This window comes from Orcinus orca, chromosome 20, assembly GCF_937001465.1.
Source record: "Orcinus orca chromosome 20, mOrcOrc1.1, whole genome shotgun sequence".
Taxonomy (NCBI): domain Eukaryota; kingdom Metazoa; phylum Chordata; class Mammalia; order Artiodactyla; family Delphinidae; genus Orcinus; species Orcinus orca.
This window is the reverse complement of record NC_064578.1, coordinates 42,281,582-42,304,241: the sequence shown is the minus strand read 5'-3', so window position 1 is coordinate 42,304,241 and position 22,660 is coordinate 42,281,582. Positions and strand designations below refer to the sequence as shown.

At 38.8% G+C, this 22,660-nt stretch overlaps 1 long non-coding RNA gene across 11 annotated transcripts in view; it reads left to right on the top strand.

Annotated features, from left to right (window-relative positions):
• Positions 1 to 22,660, top strand: part of LOC117198252 (uncharacterized) — a 236,229-nt gene that overhangs the window by 119,341 nt on the left and 94,228 nt on the right. For all 11 annotated transcript variants that reach the window (XR_007474149.1, XR_007474155.1, XR_007474147.1 and 8 more), the window contains one exon: positions 2,886 to 2,942. This is a non-coding gene — a long non-coding RNA (uncharacterized LOC117198252). The remainder of the gene's footprint in view (positions 1 to 2,885; positions 2,943 to 22,660) is intronic.

Here is a 22,660-nt window from a genome sequence, read left to right as displayed (position 1 = left end):
CATTCTCTCCTCTCGCCTTCTGCCTCTTGACTGACCTTGGTGCTTCCCTGTGTGGCCCTGCAGGGTATGCCATGCCTCCTCTTTCTAGGGATCTGTGAGTATAAACTTCTTCCTTCATGATGATCATTTCTGTGTTTGTGTACCTTACCAGAGCTGATTAAAACAAATCCTGGGTACACATGTTAGAATACACATCCTGCCTGGTTTTTCTCTTTCTATGACTGTAATCAGATGTTTGTCCCCAGCATTCCTCTGAAACAGATCTTAGAAGAACACCGCCTTCTTGCCAAATTCAATGGTTAATTCTTGGTCCTCCTGTGACTTGAGCTCCCATCAAACTTGATAGATTCTCATAATTTTCTTTTAAAAATTTCTTCACTTGAGCTCTGGGACTCTACACTCTCCAGGAGCTTCTCTTTCTTTACTGGCTGTTCCTTCTCAGCTTCCTTTGCCCATCTTTCTCCTTTTCTTTTCTTTTTAAAAAATTTTTTATTGGAGTATAGTTGATGTACAGTGCTGTGTTAGTTTCAGGTGTACAGCAAAGTGAATCAGTTATATACACACACACACACACACACACACACACACACACACACACACACACACACACACACACACACACACATATATCCACTCTTTTTTAGACTCTTTTCCCATATAGGCCATTACAGAGTATTGAGTAGAGTTCCATGTTGCTATACAGTAGGTCCTTATTAGTTGTCTATTTTATATATAGTTGTTTGTATATGTCAATCCAAGTCTCCCAATTTATCTCTCTTCCCTCTCCCCCCGGTAATCATAAGTTTGTTTTCTACGACTGTGACTCTATTTCTATTTTGTAAATAAGTTCATTGGCACCGCTTTTTTAGATTCCATATATATAAGTGATATATGATATCGATATTTGTCTTTCTCTGTCTCACTTCACTCAGTACGACAGTCTCTAGCTCCATCCATGTTGCTGCAAATGACATTATTTCATTCGTTTTTATGGCCATCTTTCTCCTTTTCTTGATGTCCACATGTTCCAGTACCCCCAGGGCTCCATCCTCAGGCAGCTTCTCACCTCTGTCTACTCTCAGGCTGTAGGTGATAGGTAGGCTGTAGGTAAATACCATCTATGGACTGATGCTTCAGATGTTTTTATTTATTTTTTTATTGAGATAAAATTTATATAACATCAAATTAACCAGTAATCGTTTCAAAGTGTACAAGTCTATGGCATTTAGTATATTCACAGTGTTGCGCAACCATCTCTTCTACCTAGTTCCCAAACATTTTCATCACCCCAAGAGGAAGCCCCATACCTATTAAGCGTCATTACCCATTCCCTCCTTCCCAAAGGCCCTCACAACCACTAGTCTACTTTCTTTCTCTATGGATTTACCTATTCTGGAAGTTTCATATAAATGATGATTCCCAGTTGTCTTATCTCTAGCCAGTAGCTCTCCCCTGCGTTCCTGACACCTATATACGACTGCCTACTTGACACCTTCCCTGGCTCTCTAATTGGCATAGCAAACTTTGTGTGTCCCAAAACATACTCTTGAGTTACTCCTTATCCTCTTCTGACTTTCCCCATCTCAGGATATAGCACCACCATTCGTTTAGTTCCTCACTCCAGAAAACTAGGAAGTACGCGATTCTTGTTTTCTGCCTTCATTTGTTTCTCCTCCTTACTCCTCTCTTTTTCTTATTCCTCTTCCCACCGGTTTTGTACAGCAAAGCAAGGAGGCTTTGGTGATGGCAAGAAGGAGGGAGCGAAGAGACAAGCCCCTGATCTTGTTCGGCAGATCCTGTTGTATCTGGGAGAATCTGGTGCAGATTATCTAAAGAAGGAAAAGCAGGCAGTTTCTACATCAGAAGCTGCATGGGATAGCTGTGTGCTTGAAGGGGAGGGTCCGGCCACTGCAGTCAGGACTGGGGACAGGCACTGGTAGCAGTCATGGGGCAGCTCAGGGCTCCTCTCTGGGGAGGCGGTGGGGAGTCCCTGTTAGTCCAGCATCAGGAGGCTCTTTCTGCAAACCGTAAAGCTGTCTCTCCCCTCCCATCACTCCTCATTGGTGTCAGTGTCCAAATTCAGGTTCCTCTGATGGTCTCTGCCACTGTTCTCTGTTTAAGTGGGTATATTTTGGCTTTAGCGTGTCATTCTTCATTCTGTCTGTTTCAAATGTGTTACCAGTAAATATAGATTAGGACCAGGCAAATTTTCTTTCTTTTGGAATTTCAAATCAAATATTTAAAATTGTTGTTTCTTCTTCACTTTAAGCCCCAAGTATGTCAGCACATGCTAACCAGCATGGAAGGAGGGAATCTTGCCTTATGTTGCTGGCATTTTTCTGTGATAGATGTGCAAAGATCTGTTAGCAATTAAGGATTGATTTCATTGTCCAGGAGATTTGGGGATGGAAAGTTTGGCACCACCGGATATTTTGGGATCCAGGAAGTGGGACATGTGCACATTTCTTTCTCTGCTGTGTAGTAGCTGCTTCTCTATCAGATGAGTTGGGCTTCCTGGAAAGAAAAGATTTGGGGGCATAGAATTGTATAGAGGGCCTAATGAGTGTAGAAGGACTTCGTGTACAGCATTTAAAATACTTCAAAAAGAATAGAAACTTATTTTGAAACTTAATAGTTAGCAATATTATAAGTAAAGTGGGTTGATTTTTTTAAACCTAGAGTAGATTTTATTTAAAACTGAATATTTAACAGCTAATTGGGTAAGCCTAAAGGCTTAAACTTACACGTCTATGAATTTAGGCCTTGCGTTTTTGACACCTTGGATCCTATTCTCCTTCCTTTGCTATTTTTTAACTTACTGCAACAGATGAGGGGCTCTTAAACCATCTGTTACCCTTTCTTTTTTCTTTTTTTTAACCATATAGAGTCGCTCAAGGCAAGAAGACCCAGAGCCAGCAAGACTGAAACAAAAAGCAAAGGAGGTAAGCATGGCTTGAGATCATTGGGTTTGACATTTCAAGGCTTCTGCCTATTAATTTTTTATGCCCTGCTACTTGTATATCGTTAATAAAAATCTGACGAAAAACTTTTTAGGATGTGTTTGTTGCTTTGGCTTTGATCTTAATGTTTGCAAACTAATACATTAATACATGTGAAGCCTTAAGGAGTTTTTCTAAGAGAATATTTCCATACATTATATTTTCATTTCCATTTTAGGTAGCTGAGCCTCTGTGGGGTTGTTGATGGCGGTGGCATTCGATTTTGGTTGGGAAATGTATCTCTTTGCCTGCTGTTAAATGTCACTTCCTAAGTGTGTGAAACCTTGTCATCAATATTTTACCTAAATTCACTTCTGTAAGATCCGCACTTCTAAGAGGTGTTGCCATTTCAAATTCTTCATTTTGGAAAGATATATGAAACTCCATTCAGTTATTTGTAATAGTAAAACTTATCCCAAATCATCTAATCACAGGGCTTGCAGTCTAGTTATCAAAATTTCGCTGAGGTTAGGCTGGAGATCAGCTCAGTTGAATGTCATTATCTTTGCTCCCTTTAAGGTGCCTGTTCCCTAGTAGTGGCAGCTGTGACTGACTAATAGAGTTGCAGTAAACTTGGTTGTCTAGAAACATAAGTCATGCCAGCTAAAACATGTCGTTTTGTTACTTATATGTTATGTATATGTCCACAAGTGCAAAATGTAGTCATGGCATGACAAAATGTTCACCAAAAACTTCTAAAAAATATTTGATTTGAGAGTCTAATGAATAATTAGATCACATTTGAAATTTTACTTTGTAAAAATAAGTAGATATGAAACTTGAATGATTACTCATTAAAAAACGATTGCTCACCCGATTTTGAATACTTTGCTGTGACACATGGGTGAATAGGCTGTTGAAATGGCTCTTTCAGTTGTGTTTAACTCAAAAGTGACTGTGAAATTCTCTGAATATTTATGATTTATGCTGAGTGTCATACAACCTTCAATAGTTTTCAGATTTTTATCCTTGTAGGTAATGTTTGAAATGTCTATCATATTCTGATTTCTGTGTGGTTAATTATTCAGGTAGATGTTAAGTACCTTTTTCCTAGAGGAGAGGGAATGGAAAAAAGCACACTGTACAGGAAAGCAAAATTAATTCACTGTGGTGATCATTAAAATAACCACCAATCAGAATGATCATTACAGAAATGTCTTTTACTATTGTTCCAAAAAAGATGAAATCGTTACAACTATGATTATTTTTTAGATCCACTAGAGGGAGTAATGCTGTACAGATTTGTACTTTTAATGAAAAAGATTTGTTTGTCATTGAGTTAGTAAATAAATTTGTGGTAATAGTATTACCGAAATTCAACAGCCGTGGTATTTTAGATCTTCCTTTTTATTTGCGAATGTTGCTGGGTGGTTGATTTAAACTTTAAACCAGCTTTTCGGTGACAGAGGGGAGTGCTCTATACTTTCACACATTTGTCCTACTTCTTTCTCTCCCTTCTAATGTAATTCCTTAATTTTCTAATTCTGCTTACCATCCTGAGGCAATTTTGATAAGCAAATAAGCTTTAGCATTAAAAAAAAAAGGAAGCTTTTGAAATCCTGACTTTCATTTTTTGAGAGATTGTGTGTTTGGTGTGGTAGCCCCACAATAAATGGGAATAAATGATGACAACTTCATTTCTACTGCAGCTTTCAAGAACGTGTCTCTGTTCTTGGACCTCCTGGTGGTCTCCCAGACCAGTGCTTTGGCTTGGTGGGTAAATGACACCCTCCCAAACAGGAGATTTCGTCTCAACTTCTGTCTTCCATGAAGTGATGATAATAAGAAGCTTCAAATTTAATGTGTTTCATTTTTCAAAACTTAAAGAATTTAAAGTAATTCATACACAGTGTTTTACAAATGTTAAGAAGTACTGAAGGGCTTGCAATGAAAAGCACAGCATTGGGCTCATCTTCTCTTCTGCTCATGTCACTCCTCAGAGCTATCACTTTATAAAATAAAATTTTTATTGGGGTAAAATTTACATACAGTGAAACGCATAGTTGAAAGTCTTCAAATAAATTGGTTTTGATTAATTGGTACAGTTGTGTGACTACCACCACACTCAAGATACAGGTCATTTCTGTCACTCCAGAAAATGCCCTCATGCCCCTTCTTGTCAAAATTAATTCACCATAGTGACTGTTAAAATGACTACTGATTAGAGTGATTGCTATAGAAATTTCTTTTTCTACTCTTTCCAAAAAGGTGAAATAGTTATAAATATGGTTATATTTTAAATCCACTAGAGGGAGTAATGAAGTCCAATTTATCAGTTTTTAAAAAATTTTATCCCTTATGCTTTTAATATCATTTCTAAGAAATCATTGCCTAACCAAGGTACTAATATTTACTCCTCTGCTTTTTTCTAAGAGTTTTATAGTTTCAATTTTTACAGTTAGGTCTTGATGTATTCTGAGTTACATTTTGTGTATTGTGTGAGGTAAGTGTCCAAATACATCCTTTTGTGTGTGGCTATCCAGTTGTCCCAGCACCATTTGTTGAAAAGACTGTTCTTTCCCCCATTAAATTGTCTTGGTACCCTTGATGAAAATCAGTTGACTGTGAATGTAAAGGCTTATTTCTGGAGTCTCGGTTCTCTTCCATTGATCTAAATGTCCATCCTTATGCCAGTACTGCACTATGTTGATTTATGGTAGCTTTGTAGTAAGTTTTGAAATTGGGATGTATAAGTTCTCCAACTTTCTATTTCCAGATTATTTTAGCTATTTTGTGTCATTTTTCATTTCCATATGAATTTTAGATCAGCTTGTCAATTTCTGCCAAAAAAAAAAAAAAAAAGGCCTGCTGGGATTCTGATACGGATTATATTGAGACAGATCAGTTGGCAGAAAATTGCCATGTTAACAATACCGAGTCTCCCAGTCCATGAAGATGTAACGTCTCTCCATTTGTTTAGATCGTCTTCTTTAATTTCTTTCAATAATGTTTTATACTTTCAGAGTATAAGTTTTACACTTCTTCTGTTAAATTTATTTCTAAATATTTTTCTTTTTGATACTATTATGAATGGAACTGCTGTCTTAATTTCATTTCAGATGTTCATTGCTAGCACATAGAAGTAAAATTGATTTTTGTTTGTTGATCATTTTTATTTTTTGTATGTTGATCTTCTATCCTGCAAACTTGCTATACTCACTTATTAGTTGTAGTCCTCTTTTTTTTTTTTAAGTGGATTTCATAGGGTTTTCTATATACAAGATTATGTTGCCTGAGCATAAAGATAGTTTATTTCTGCCTTTTCAGTCTGGATGCCTTTTATTTCATTTTCTTGCCTTATTTCCCTGTCCAGAACCTCCGGTACAATGTTAAGAATAGACATCCTTGTCTTGTTCTCAATCTTAGGAGGAGAGCATTCAGTCTTTTGGTAGAAAAAAGTTTTAATTTTGATGAAGTGCATGTTATCAATTTTTTTCTTTTATTGTTAGTGCTTTTTGTGTTCTTAGAAATCTTTGCCTATATTTGTCCTGCACCCCAATTCCAGTGTTGTTTGGGAGTGTTTCCTGCACCAACAAGCAATGCTCCTACACCCACTGGTGTCCTACAGTCAACTCAATTCTGACACTATCTACCTGGAGATAGGGTCAGAGTGCATAGGTTAAGAGCTCAGTCCCACAAGACCACCCTCCACTTGCAAGCCCACAACCAATTGCAAGCCCAGGTTGTTAACCTGTGCTTCTGACTGACCAAACCGCTACAGATTGGAAGTTCCCACAACCCTCTCCTTGGGTGTGATTAATTTGTTAGAGTGGCTCACAGAACTCAGGAAACCCATTTATTCACTAGACTGCTGGTTTGTTACAAAGGATATTAAAGGATATGAATCAACAGCCAGATGAAGAGATACACAGGGTGAGGTATTGAACAAAGGAGCTTTATCCTCCTGGAGTTTGGGCCTGCCAAGGTGGCGGATGGAAGTGTTCTGGTTCCCCAGCTTGGCAGCTCTCCAAACCCCATCCTTTCAGGTTTTAACGGAGGCCGCATTACATAGGCACGATTGATTAAATCCTTGGCCATTGGCGAGTGATTCAACCTCCAGCCCCTCTCACTTCCCCAGAGGTTAGGGGGATGGGACTGAAAGTTCCAACCCTCTAATCACGTGGTTGGTTCCCCTGGCCGCCAGCCTCCATCCTTAGGTGCTTTCCAAAAGCACCTTAATAACATAAAGAGACACCTTTACCTCTCACTACAGGATATTCCAAGGGTTTTAGGAGCTCTGTGTCAGAAACGGGGTGAAGACCAAATATATATTTTTTATTATAAATCTATATCACAGTCTACTTAAGGTTATGAAGATTTTCTCCGATGTTCTCTATAGAAGTTTTGTGGTTTATCTTATAAGTTTATGTCTATGATCCATTTCAAATTAATTTTTGTGTAGTTGTTGATTTCTCCCTTTATTTTTGTCATTTTTGCTTCATGTATTTTGAAGCTCTGTTATTAGGTACATACACATTTAGGATAATTATAGCTTCCTGATGAATTGCTCCTCTATAATTATGAAATATTCCATTTTTTCTTTAGTAATACTCTTTGCCTTGAAGTCTGCTTTTCTGACGTTAAAAGTACTTCATTTACATTTAATGCAATTATTGGTGTGGTTTGAGTTTAAGTCTACTGTCTCGTGATTTGTTGTTTTCTTCTTTTGGCCTTCATTCTTTTGATCCTTTTATCCTGCCTTCTTTTGGATTAATTGAATGTTTTCAGATTTTATTTTATTTCTACTATTGACTTTTTAGTTACACCTATTTTTATTATATATTAGTGGCTGTTCTAAGGCTAACAATATGTATCCTTGATGTATTAAAACCTATTTAGAATTACATTGTACCATTGTTCACATCTACCACTTCTCATTTCACACCTTATACTTCCCACATCACAATTCATACTTCACAAGTCACAAATTAAATAACTTTAAAATTGAATCATTCCATTTATTCACTCTCCCACCTCATCCTTTATGCTATTGTTATATCTTTTATTTCTCTAAATCTTATAAGCCCCACCTTACAGTGCTATTATTTTACTTTAAACAGTCAGTTTTTAAAGTAAATATGGCAAGAGAAAAGTCTTGTATGTTTACAAAGTTATTTACCATTTCTAGTTTGCTTATTCTTTCCTATAGATTCAGGTTTTCGTTGGGTATCACTTTCCTTTAGCCTGAAGAACTTCCTTTAGCATTTCTTGTATTAAAAGTCTAACGACAAATTCTTTTAGCTTTCATTTATCTGAAAATAGTTTTCGTCTCATTTTTGGAGGGTATTTTCACTGAATATAGAATACAGTGTTGACAGCATTTTTCTTCAACACTTTAGAGATGTAATTCCATTGTCAGCTGGCCTCCATTATTTCTTACGAGGCATCAGTGAACAGTGTTATATTTTCTCAATTATTTTCTGCTCCTCACCCCCTCCTTCTGGAACTTCAGTTGCATACATTGTTAGACCACTTGATATTATCTCAGAGTTCATTGAGACTTTGTTATTTGGAAAGCCTGAGTGTTGACCAAATCCCTCTAACTTGGGAGGATTCTAAACTCAAATTGTCTCCCTTGCAGTGGGTGAAAGCTGAAATCTCTACTCTTTCAGCTGCTGCTTTTCAGCAGGCTTCTTAGAGTTTCCCTGCACATTCACAGTTCAGGGTGAGCTAAGCATTTGAGGGGAGTTTATATGCAAATTTGGTGACTCCCCATTCTGTGGTTCCTTTTTTCCCACCTGGCTTTTTCCCTCTGAATTTTCAGCTTCTCTGGCTGCTTCAAACTCTAACACTTCAAGCCAACTCAGGCTTTCTACTTCAGTTCTAGCTGCTCCACCCCATACAGACTAGGGAGTGCCTTTGGGGAAAATTAATAAGAACATTAATCTCACCCAGTACAATTCCCTTATTTCAAGCCTTGAATCCCCTCCTCTTTATGCCTGCTTCAGGTCACTTTCTAGTGCCTTCAAATAGTTTTTCAAACATTTTGTCCAGAGTTTATAATTATTATCTACAGAAGTGGTAGTCTGATACAATGTAGTCTTTCATAATTTAAACCACAATTTCACAGCAATCATGTTTAACCATTTCTAGTAAAAGGTCTTTTGCAGTTATTTCTGTACTTGAAATACTATGCTTATGTCTGAATGTCTCAACTTTAGAATTATCTAGTGGATTTTTGCTATGTTATATGAAATTTAACTTAATTTACGTCTTTCACCTCCATACCAATATAGTTCACTTGTACCAATATAGTTACATCACTGTTTTTAGTTATTTTAATTGTCACCTATGTAACTTTAGATAACCTTCTTAAACCTATATTTCTTATTCATCAACTCTGGACAGTATCTTAATTATCCACACAGTAAAAAGAGAATATTAGCACTTTTAACTTTCCTTCTCCCTCTTTTATTTTTTTTGCCTCCCCCCCCCAACTTCTGTATGCTGTGCCTTTATTTTTGCATTGCCAAGCATAATGCCATTTAATTTCTATCACATAAACACAATTATGGTTTCTGTGACTTGCCTATGGCTTGATTCAACACTTATGAATGCAACAAATATTTATTGTGGACCTAGCATGAGCTAGCCCCTGTCCTTGGTGCTGGGGAAACAGCAATGAATACAATAGTAAAGAAAAATCCCTGCCCTTGTAGAACATGCTTTCTGGTGGGGGCGTTCGTGGTGAGGTGGAGACAGAAAATAAACAAGATAAAGAAGTAAAATGTTTAGTATGAGCATTGTGTTTAGGAGAAAAAGTAAGCTAGGAAAGGGTACAGGGAGTGTGTGTGTGTGTGTGTATGTGTGTGTGTGTTTGTGTACACATGTGCACACACACCTGTGTGTTTTGTAATTTAGATAGAATGGTCAGAAAAGATCTCTCTAAAAGGTGATATTTGAGTGAAGTTCTGAAGGAGGTAAGGGAATAATCCATGTGGATATCTGGGGAAAGAGTTCTAGGCAGTAAGTACATGTCCATTATAAAGAGTAAATACTGTTTGCCTTAGAGCTAAGAAGAAACTATGTTTCTGTGACAACATTCCTTCCCAGTGATTCCAGGAACCCCACTCTTGTGCTATTCACAGAAGAATGTTCAAAAGAATTTGTTCTTGTACTCGACTAATTGCTCACAGTCACGTCATGTTTTCCTCTATGTTATATTTAGATTATACCTTTCTTATGTATTTTCTCCACCCCCTTTGCTGGTTACCTTTCTTTATTCTCGGTGATAGAAGAAACATATTTTATTCATTACATTACTATAGTTTCCAGGTTATTTTCTCCATTACTTAGAATTCATTCAACTCTTTTTTCACATTCACTGACTTCTGCTCACATCTGCTCCAATTTTACAATATTTTGTTATGATTCTATGGTGCAGATGTTAGTTTTTCTTAGAGTTTTCTAGTTATCTTTTCTTTTTTGGCCTTGCATTCTGTGCATTTTTAATATTCTCAGTTATTATGAAGCCCAGTCATACTCTCTTATGGAATCCCCCCACATCTTTTCCTGGATACCTCCCTTCCAAAACCTGCGGTCTTCCTGCTCCAGGCAGGGCTGGTGGCATCTCTGGCTGCTATATAGCTGACATTCTGGTTCCTCCCTGCCCTCTCAGTTCCATGTCTTCTTCTCTATCAACCAGACCCCTGAATACAGGATCAACTCCTTAAGTGACTTCTTCAGAAGAGGTACATGGGAGGCAAACTCTTTGAGTGTTTGCATGTCTGAAAAGTGCTTTGTTCTGTCCTCAAACTTTATTGATAAGTTGGCTGGGTATAGAATTCTAGATCTAAATATCCATCAGCAATTTGAAGGTCATGCTCTATTGTCCTCAAGTGTCTAGTGTTGTTGATGAGAAATCTAATGTGAGTCTGATTCTATTTTTTTTTTAATAGCTAACTCTTTTTTCTTCTAGGAGTCTTTTCAAATTTTTCTTATTGGTATTCTGAAATTTCACAGTGATGTATTTATGTTGGGTCTTTTACATTTAGCTTGCTGAACCTTTGAGAGATCCTCTTACCTTAAAGGCTGATGTTATGTCCATATGCTCAAGGGCAGCATGAATGCATGACTGCATTTTTTTTTTTTTTTTTTTTTTTGCGGTACGCAGGCCTCTCACTGTTGTGGCCTCTCCCGTTGCGGAGCACAGGCTCCGGACGTGCAGGCTCAGCAGCCATGGCTCACGGGCCCAGCCACTCCGCGGCATGTGGGATCTTCCCGGACCGGGGCACGAACCCGTGTCCCCTGCATCGGCAGGCGGACTCTCAACCACTGCGCCACCAGGGAAGCCCCAACTGCTGTTTTTTTTACATTTGGATTTGAGTAGGCAGATGGCAGATCATTCAGAATCCAGACCCTTTAATTAATTTCCCCATTTCCAGCCCCACTGCTCACTCTGTGGTTGTCAAGCTTGACAATTCTGAGTCTAGAATCTCCTATGGCTAGTTTCCTACTCACAGCTACAGGCCTCCCATCTATGTTCAAATCACAGCTTTCTCTGCCCTACCTCCCCAGCTAACTCACATTGTCCATTCCTTTCAACCAAACCTTTATGGAAATCTCTGGTCCACCAGTGATCCCTCTCGTATTCTCTGCACAGTGTGGGAATGAATCTTTTCTATTCTTCTACCATCATTTCCCTGGGGGCTCAGGAGGAAGAGTGTGTCAGATGTCTTCCATTTACCACCCCTTCCCATCTACTCCTCACCCTCTTCTACCCTGACTTTTGTTCCAGGTGGCTGACCTGTAGAGTTACATTAACCACCTTCTCTGCCCTCTGTGTCTGGTTGGATCCAGCCAATGGGGAGCCCAGCAGAAGATCAGAGGGAGGAAAGGGTGAGGCCATGGTATTTATTCCTTCAGCTCCCTCCCTGTGAGGTTGCCTTGGGCTGGCTGAGCCCCCTACTAACAGCCACAGCTTTTACCAGGTGGCCCTCTTCACACAGGCCTCTGGCTCCAGACTGAAGTAGCCTTGCTTCTTCAGGCAGGTGTGGCAAAGGACCCTGGTCTTTCTGGCCCTAGGGCACCACCTATCGTTTATGGGTTTTCCTACACCCTGCCCACATCTTTGTAAATAATCTCTTTATTAAACTCTTGATTGATCCCATTTAAGTATTGTTTTATTTCCAGATGGGACTGAGATACAAAGAGAACAAAAATCATATCTGCCTGGTCCACTATATTGGGTCAGGGAATCTTAGATAGTTTTAAAAGCACATAACTTTTTTATGTAGACTGTTTTTATTTATTTATTGCAACCTAATGAAGACTTTTAGGTCCTAATCCTCTGTTACCATTCTGCTTCACTGTTTGTTAGGGATCCTGGAATTTTCCTATAATTTCACAATGTTTATTGGTCATAGAGTCCTTTAGAGAGCAGAGTTCTCAGTATGAGATGCCATAACTAGCACTGAATTGGACTGAATTATGCAGGCGTACCCTTGAGTCTGTTTATGTCCTTGAAGGTTTTTAGCTTACAATGCAGGAACCTGCCTCTGGGTAGCCATGCCTTGTTACTGACCACTGACCAAGGAAGAAGGGTCTTCTCAGATGAATAGTGACAAACCCAACTCTTGAATTGTGTCTGTTTCAGCCACAAGGAGCTCAGGAATCATTTGTGGGCACATCTGCCTCTTCCTCCAGACTGATGTCCCTAATGGCAGGGCCCATTTCCTCATTAAGTTTGTGTTGCCAACAGCCAGTCCAGAGGCTGCCCATAGCAGGAGTGAGAACATTATTTGTAGAATGTAGGAAGCTGTCCTTGGAGAGCTATAAAACCATAGCCCCAGTTGAACATCTCTTCTACTCACCCCGTCCAGTTTTGCTCCATAAATAAATGACTAGGGGGCTGTGAAACCTCTATGAAAGGGTATTCATCTTAGTCCATAGACCCCCGTGTAAAAGAAATGAAGCTTCCTTTTATTCCCTTTAAATCAAAATAAATTGAATTCTGAATTCCCACGTGGCTGGGTTAGGGAAATTTGACTCCATTCATCCTGGGGAGTGGGAATAAAGTGTCCTCCTTCCCAGGATCTGGGAAGCCTCCTTGGCGCCTGGACAATGGGGGAAGAGACTCATTTTCAGTCTCTCAGTCACCCCAGTGGCCTCATTTCCAAGCTCCCTTGAAGGCAGGTAGCTCTGCAGCTTCTATCATGAGCTTGGTCCTGGGAACATGGCCAAAGCTGGTAGCCTGGGGTTCAACTTCCAGCCTCTGGGGTACACTGAGCTGGTACCTCCCAATGGGGCCTAGCTTTTCCCACTGCTGTGGCACCTGCTGACTCAGTCCCTCCCCAGGTGGGCAACTTGTGCTCTGTTTGTGCCCTGCTCCATCCCCCAGATTTAGCCTTTGCCCCTCTTGCTTCTTTTCCCTACTCATGGTCTCCTCAAGGAACTCAGGCTTCTGGAAAACCGAAGCCAGAGAGGTTACTTGCCTGTAAGAAACTTACGGTTATCCTTTAGGACAAAGTGTAAGTTCATTTCTCAGTGGACTTCGCCACCACCCGCCTGGGCAGGACTGGTGATTGGCCAGGATGCTCTCACCAGTCTGTTGTTAAATGTTTTGGACTCACCCCTGCATCTGGGCATTTGTGTTGGAGTGTTTGCCTCTTCCCCCTCTGCAAGCCTGGACTCCTGACTCATAGCCTAGTTGTGATGAAATTAGTGGCAAATGAGTGGTTACTAATACATGTTCATTCCTTTCCTTTTCCCTTCCTGTTCATGATTTTAATTTTTTTCCCTACTGCATTGCAAATTCCTTGTTATGACCCTGTTTGTAGTTCATATCCCTGGCAAGTAGCAAGTAATCAATGTTTGTGGAATCCAACCTGCTTCCTTACCTGGATGCTTGGTCTAAGTCTTCACCACTTTTAAGCTGCCATTTTGTCCTCAATGAGGAATGATCTTCCTCCACTTTGGGTTCTCTGCTTAAAGAAAGGAAAAGAAAAACTTAGGGGCCTGGATCCTTCCTCAGTGGTGGTTTGGGCTGTCACTGTGCCGCCGGGTGGTGTGGAGGTTAAGCCCCTTCTTCCTTCTGCAGAGGATTTCTCCAGGGCCCCCGTGAGTCATCTCCTTAACTGACTGCTTGCTCAAGGAAGCTCACATGCATTTCTCAACCTCTTCTGAACTGTTAGGGGGGCAAATCTGCTAAATTAGAAATGATGATAATTTGGAAGTTCTGAAATTAGTAAAATATAGCCAATGACTTTTTTTTTTTTTTTTTTGCGGTACGCGTGCCTCTCACTGTTGTGGCCTCTCCTGTTGTGGAGCACAGGCTCCGGACGCGCAGGCTCAGTGGCCATGGCTCACGGGCCCAGCCGCTCCGCGGCATGTGGGATCCTCCCGGACCAGGGCACGAGCCCACGTCCCCTGCATCGGCAGGCAGACTCTCAACCACTGCGCCACCAGAGAAGCCCGCCAATGACTTTTAAAATGACTTTTTCCGATAAAATAATACAAAAATAGTATAATTCATTATGGAAAACTTGAAAATACAGATGTGTATGTTTATATGCATGCACTGTAGTTTCTGCCCACTCAGCATCTTCACCTGGATGTCTGACATGAATCAGTCTGAACCACCCTGTATCCTATGCCTTCTGCAGGCTTGCCCAGCTCAGGACTCTATTTTTCCAGTTGCTCAGTCATGCTGCAGTCCACTCTTTCTCACCCACACATCTAATCCATTAGCAAGTTCTGTTGGTTCTTTCTTCAAAATCCACTTAAATCCGGGCACTTTTCACAGAACCTCCCCATGCCCCCAACTCTCCTCTTTCAAACCACAGCTCTTGTCTGGATCATCAAAGAGCCTCAGAGCTGTCTCCCCTTTATGGCCTGGACCCCCCACAGTCTATTCTCTGAAAGCAGCCAGAGGATGCCTGTTTCTAGCATAAGGGAGATGCAGGGCTTGATTTACCCTCCTGCCACAACTAGAAAACCCATCAAAATATATGAAACAATTGTTTTACATACATAAACTCATACTGAATTTGTACATATGCATGGATCTGATTATGTACTTTCTATTCTCTTCCACTTGTCTGTGTAATCCTCCACCCTAAAATACTTTTAATTATTGAAACTATATCATACATGTCAATATTTGGTATGGTAAGTCTCACCCTATTACCCTTCTTTTGCAAAATGTTCTTGGCTGAATCAGGTGTGTCTTTTCCCAAGTAAATTCTGTAAGAATTGCATTGGAATTGTTTTGTATTTGGAGATTTATCTGAGGATTAATGGATTTCTTCCAATATTAAATCTACTTATTTGAGTATACAGAAAGTATTACACAGCCTTGATTACTGTAGCTATATAATGTCTTGAAATTGAGTAGACTGATTCATCCCACTATATTCTTGTGTTAAGAATTGTTTCAGCTATTCTGGTTTCTTTACCTTTCCATATAAATTTTTGGGTAATCTTGTATATATCTACAAAATTTAGTTCTCAGTGAGACTTTATGGTTTTTCTCACATAACTCCAGCACAATTGCTGTTGAGTATATACTAGATATTTTATTTTGTTTATTGTTGCTGTGAATAGGATTATTTTGATACCATAGTTTAAGTGAATATTGTTATTGCTTTTTGTATATTTATTTTATAACAGACCACTCTGCAAATTTTTTATCAGTTCTAAAAGTTCTTTTCCCTCTATGGTTTCAATTATTTTAAATATGTTAAAGTTTGTTTCACGGCCTATGATATGGTCTATCTTGGTATATGATCCATAGATACTTGAAAAGAATGTGTATTTTCCTGTTGCTGGGTGGAACTAGACTCCGCTGATTAGACTCTGTTGATTGATGGTATTGTTGGCTGCATCCTTACTGATTCTCTGTCTAGTTTCTCTATTAATTGTTGAGAGAAAGGTGTTGAGGTCTCCAACTGTAATTGTGAATTTGTCTATTTCTCCTTCTGTTTCTATCAGTTTTTGCCTTTTATATTCTGTAGCTTTCTTGTGTAGTGCATACACAATCAAGATTGCTGTGTATTCTAGATGGGTTGACCCTTTTATCATTATATAATGAATCTCTCTGTCTCTGGTAGTTTTCTTTGTTCTGAAGTCTACTTTATCTGATATGAATATATCCACTCCTATTTTCTTCTGAGCAATGTTTTGCATAGTATAGCTTTTTCCATCCTTTTACTTTCAACCTACCTGCCTCACTGCTATAGACAATATTTGTGCCCCCCCCATTCATGTATTATAATCTAATCCACAGTGTGTTGGTATTTGGAGGTGGAGCCTTTGGAAGGTGAGTAGGTCATCATGGCTCTGCCTCATGAATGAGATTAGTGTCTTTATAAAAGAGACCCCAGAGAGGTCCCTTGCCCATTTCACCAGACACCAAATCTATCATGCCTTGATCTTGGACTGCCCAGCCTCCAGAACTGTAAGAAATAAATATTTGTTGTTTATAAGCCACCCCATCTATGGTATTTTGTTATAGCAGCCCAAATGAACTAAGACAATTATTATGTTTGAAGTGAGTTTCTAATAGCATATATAGTTGGGTCATCTTTTTAAAAATTTATTTAAGTATATTACACATGTACAATATAGTGATTAGTTGGATCATCTTTATCAGTCTACCCTAACAATCTCTGTCTTTTAATTGGTATATTTAGGCCATTTACAGTAAATGTAATTATTGATATACAGTTGACCCTTGGACAACCTGAGGGAGTGCTGACCCTCCACACAGTTGAAAATCCACATGTAACTTACAGTTGGCCCTCTGTATTTGCAGTTCTCTGTTTGCGGCGCTCTGCATGCATGGATTCAACCAACACAGATGGTGTAGTACAACAGTATATACTACTGAAAAAAATCCATGTATAAGTGGACCTATGCAATACAAACCCATATTGTTCAAGGGTCAACTGTATTAGGGATTAAGTCTATTTAATTAGTTTATTTATTTACAGCTTTATTAGAATATAATTGCCTTACAATGTTTTGTTAGTTTCTGACGTATAACAAAGTGAATCAGCTATATGTATACATATATCCCCATATCCCCTCCCTCTTGAGCCTCCCTCCCACCCTCCCTATCCCACCCCTGTAGATGGTCACAAAACACTGAGCTGACCTCCCTGTGCTATGCAGCTGCTTCCCACTAGCTATCTATTTTACATTTGGTAGTGTATATATGTCAGTGCTACTCTCTCACTTCGTCCCAGCTTCCTCTTTCCCCCTCCATGTCCTCAAGTCCATTCTCTACATCTGCGTCTTTATTCCTGTCCTGCCCTTAGGTTCATCAGAACCATTTTTTTTCTTAGATTCTGACTTACTTCACTCTGTATGACAGACTCTAGGTTCATCCACCTCACTACAACTAACTCAATTTCCTTTATTTTTATGACTGAGTAATATTCCATTGTATATATGTGCCACATCTTCTTTATCCATTCATCTGTTGATGGACACTTAGGTTGATTCCATGCCCTGGCTATTGTAGATAGTGCTGCAATGAACATTGTGGTACATGTCTCTTTTTGAAATATGGTTCTCTCAGGGTATATGCCCAGTCGTGGGATTGCTGTGTCATATGGTAGTTTTATTTTTAGTCTTTTAAGGAACCTCCATACTTTTCTCCATGGTGGCTGTATCAATTTACATTCCCATCAACAGTGCAAGAGGATTCCCTTTTCTCCACACCCTCTCCAGCATTTACTGTTTGTAGATTTTCTGATGATGGCCATTGTGATCGGTGTGAGTTGATACCTCATTGTGGTTTTGATTTGCATTTCTCTAATGATTAGTGATGTTGAGCATCCTTTTATGTGTTTGTTGGCAGTCTGTATATCTTCTTTGGAGAAATGTCTATTTAGGTCTTCTGCCCATTTTTGGGTTGGATTGTTTGTTTTTTTGATATTGAGCTGCATGAGCTGCTTGTATATTTTGGAGATTAATTCTTTGTCAGTTGCTTGGTTTGCAAATATTTTCTCCCATTCTGAGGGTTGTCTTTTCGTCTTGTTTATGGTTTCCTTTGCTGTGCAAAAGCTTTTAAGTTTCATTAGGCCCCATTTGTTTATTTTTGTTTTTATTTCCATTTCTCTAGGAGGTGGCTCAAAAAGGATCTTGCTGTGATTTATGTCATAGAGTGTTCTGCCTATGTTTTCCTCTAAGAGTTTTATAGTGTCTGGCCTTACATTTAGGTCTTTAATCCATTTTGAGTTCATTTTTGTGTATGGTGTTAGGAAGTGTTCTAATTTCATTCTTTTACATATAACTGTCCAGTTTTCCCAGCACCACTTATTGAAGAGGCTGTCTTTTCTCCATCGTATATTCTTGCCTCCTTTGTCAAAGATAAGGTGACCATATGTGTGTGGGTTTATCTCTGGGCTTTCTATCCTGTTCCATTGATCCATATTTCTGTTTTTATGCCAGTACCATATTGTCTTGACTCCTGTAGCTTTGTAGTATAGTCTGAAGTCAGGGAGTCTGATTCCTCCAGCTCCATTTTTCTTTCTCAAGGTTGCTTTGGCTATTTGAGGTCTTTTGTGCTTCCATACAGATTGTAAAAATTTTTTGTTCTAGTTCACTGAAAAATGGCATTGATAGTTTGATAGGGATTGCACTGAATCTTTAGATTGCTTTGGGTAGTATAGTCATTTTCACAATGTTGATTCTTCCAATCCAAGAGCATGGTATATCTCTTCATCAGTTTATATCGTCTTTACTTTCTTTCAACAGTGTCTTACAGTTTTCTGTATCCAGGTCTTTTGTCTCCTTAGGTAGGTTTATTCCTAGTTATTTTATTCTTTTTGTTGCAGAGGTAAATGGGAGTGTTTCCTTAGTTCCTCTTTCAGATTTTTCATCTTTAGTGTATAGGAATGCAAGAGATTTCTGTGCATTAATATTGTATCCTGCTACTTTACCAAATTCATTGATTAGCTCTAGTAGTTTTCTGGTAGCATCTTTAGGATTCTCTATGTATAGTATCATGTCATCTGCAAACAGTGACAGCTTTACTTCTTCTTTTCCGATTTGGATTCCTTTTATTTCTTTTTCTTCTCTGATTGCCGTGGCTAGAACTTCCAAAACTATGTTGAGTAATAGTGGTGAGAGTGGACGTCCTTGTCTTGTTCTTGATGTTAGAGGAAATGTTTCAGTTTTTCACCTTTGAGAATGATGTTGGCTGTGGGTTTGTCATATGTGGCCTTTATTATGTTGAGGTAGGTTCCCTCTATACCCACCTTCTGGAGAGTTTTTATCATAAATGGGTGTTGAATTTTGTCAAAAGCTTTTTCTGCATCTATTGAGATTATCATATGGTTTTTTATCCTTCAGTTTGTTAATATGGTTATCACATTGATTTGTTTGCATGTATTGAAGAGTACTTGCATTCCTGGGATAAACCCCACTTGATCATTTTGTATGATCCTTTTAATGTGCTGCTGGATTCTGTTTGCTAGTATTTTGTTGAGGATTTTGGCATCTATGTTTATCAGTGATATTGGCCTGTAGTTTTCTTTTTTTGTGACATCTTTGTCTGGTTTTGGTATTAGGGTGATGGTGGCCTCATAGAATGAGTTTTGGAGTGTTCCTCCTTCTGCTATATTTTGGAAGAGTTTGAGAAGGATAGGTGTTAGCTCTTCTCTAAATGTTTTATAGAATTCACCTGTGAAGCCATCTGGTCCTAGACTTTTGTTTTTTGGAAGATTTTTAATCACAGTTTCAATTTCAGTGCTTGTGGTTGATCTGTTCATATTTTCTACTTCTTCTTGGTTCAGTCTTGGAAGGCTGTACTTTTCTAAGAATTTGTCCATTTCTTCCACGTTGTCCATTTTATTGGCATATAGTTGCTTGTAGTTGTCTCTCATGATCCTTTGTATTTCTGCAGTGTCAGTTGTTACTTCTCCTTTCTCCTTTCTAATTCTGTTGATTTGAGTCTTCTCCCCTTTTTTTCTTAACTTACCAATCAAGAATGATTTATCAATTTTGTTTATCTTCTCAAAGAACCACGTTTTAGTTTTATTGATCCTTGTTAATTTTTCCTTCATTTCTTTTTCATTTATTTCTGATGTGTATAATTTCTTTCCTTCTGCTAACTTTGGGGTTTTTTTGTTCATCTGTCTCTAATTGATTTAAGTGTAAGGTCAGGTTGTTTATTTGAGATTTTTCTTGTTTCTTGAGGTAGGATTGTATTGCTGTAAACTTCCCTCTTAGAACTGCTTTTGCTGCATCCCATAGGTTTTGGGTCATTGTGTTTTCATTGTCATTTTTTTCCACGTATTTTTTGATTTCCTGTTTGATTTCTTCAGTGATGTCTTGGTTATTTAGTAGCATATTGTTTAGCCTCCATGTGTTTGTATTTTTTACGTTTTTTTCCCTGTAATTGATATCTAGTCTCATATGTTGTGGTTGGAAAAGACGCTTGATGGGATTCCAATTTTCTTAAATTTACCAAGGCTTGATTTGTAATCCAAGATATGATCTAGCCTGGAGAATGTTCCATGTGCACTTGAGAAGAAACTGTATTCTATTGTATTTGGATGGAATGTCCTATAAATATGAATTCAGTCCATCTGGTCTAATGTGTCATTTAAAGCTTGTGTTTCCTTATTTATTTTCATTTTGGATGATCTGTCCATTGGTGTAAGTGGGGTGTTAAAGTCCCCCCACTATTATTGTGTTACTGTCGATTTCCCCTTTTATGGCTGTTAGCATTTGCCTTGTGTATTGAAGTGCTCCTATGTTGGGTGCATAAATATTTACAATTTTTATATCTTCTTCTTGGATTGATCCCTTGATCATTATGTAGTGTCCTTCTTTGTGTCTTGTAACATTCTTTATTTTAAAGTCTATTTTATCTGATATGAGTATTGATACTCCAGCTTTCTTCTGATTTCCATTTGCATGGAATATCTTTTTTCATTCCCTCACTTTCAGTCTGTATGTGGCCCTAGGTCTGAAGTGGGTGTCTTGTAGACAGCATATATACGGGTCTTGTTTTTGTGTCCATTCGGCCAGTCTGTGTCTTTTTGTTGGAGCATTTACCCATTTACATTTAAGGTAATTATCAATATGTATGTTCCTATTACCACTTTCTTAATTGTTTTTTTTGTTTTTATAGGTCTTTTCCTTCTCTTGTGGTTCCTGCCTAGAGAAGTTCCTTTAGCATTTGTTGTAGAGCTGGTTTGGTGGTGCTGAATTCTCTTAGCTTTTGCTTGTCTGTAAAGGTTTTAAAATTTCTCCATCGAATCAGAATGAGATCCTTGCTGGGTAGAGTAATCTTGGTTGTAGGTTTTTCCCTTTCATTACTTTAAATATGTCCTGCCACTCCCTTCTGGCTTGCAGAGTTTCTGCTGTAAGATCAGCTGTTAACATGCAGGGATTCCCTTGTATGTTATTTGTTGCTTTTCCCTCGCTGTTTTTAATATTTTTTCTTTGTATTTAATTTTTGATAGTTTGATTTATATGTGTCTTGGCGTGTTTCTCCTTGGATTTATCCTATATGGGACTCTTCGCACTTCCTGGACTTGATTGACTATTTCCTTTCCTGTGTTACGGAATTTTTTGACAATAATCTCTTCAAATATTTTCTCAGACCCTTTATTTTTCTCTTCTTCTTTTTGGACCCCTATAATTCGAATGTTGGTGCATTTAATGTTGTCCCAGAGGTCTCTGAGACTGTTCTCAATAATTTTCATTCTTTTTTCTTTATTCTGCTCTGCAACAGTTATTTCCACTATTCTATCTTCCAGTTCACTTATCCATTCTTCTGCCTCAGTTATTCTGCTATTGATTCCTTCTAGAGTATTTTTAATTTCATTTATTGTGCTGTTCATCATTTTTTGTTTGCTCTTTAATTCTTCTGGTTCCTTGTTAAACGTTTCTTGTACTTTCTCCACTCTATTTCTGAGATTTTAGATCATCTTTACTATAATTACTCTGAGTTCTTTTTCAGGTAGACTTTCTATTTCCCCTTCATCTGTTTGGTCTGGTGGGTTTTTACCTTGCTCCTTCATCTGCTACATATTTCTCTGTCTTCTCATTTTGTTTAACTTACTGTGTTTGGGGTCTTCTTTTCACAAACTGAAGTTTCATAGTTCCTTTTATTTCTGGTGTTTGCCCCCACTGGGCGAGGTTGGTTCAGTGGCTTGTGTAGGCTTCCTGGTGGGGGGTACTGGCGCCTGTGTTCTGGTGGGTGGGGCTGGATCTTGTCCCACTGCTGGGCAGGGCACGTCCAGTGGTATGTTTTGGGGGTGTTTGTGAACTTAGTATGACTTTAGGCAGCCTCTCTGCTAATGGGTGGGGTTGTGTTCTTGTCTTGCTAGTTGTTTGTCATGGGGCATCCAGCACTGGAACTTGCTGGCCGTTGGGTGGAGCTGGGTCTTAGTGTTGCGATGGAGATCTCTGGGAGAGCTCTCGCCAATTAATATTACATGGGGCCGGGAGGTCTCTGGTGGTCCAGTGTCCTGGACTTGGCTCTCCCACCTTGGATGCTCAGGCCCAACACCCGCCTGGAGCACCAAGACCCTGCCAGCTGCACAGCACAGAAGAAAAAGAAGGAAAGAAAAAAAAAAAACAGACAGAACCCCAAAACAAATGGTAAAAGCAAAACTAAATAAGACAAAAATCACACAGGAAACATACACACACAAACTCATAAAAAGGAAAAAAATAATAAAGGAAGAGAGCAACCAAAC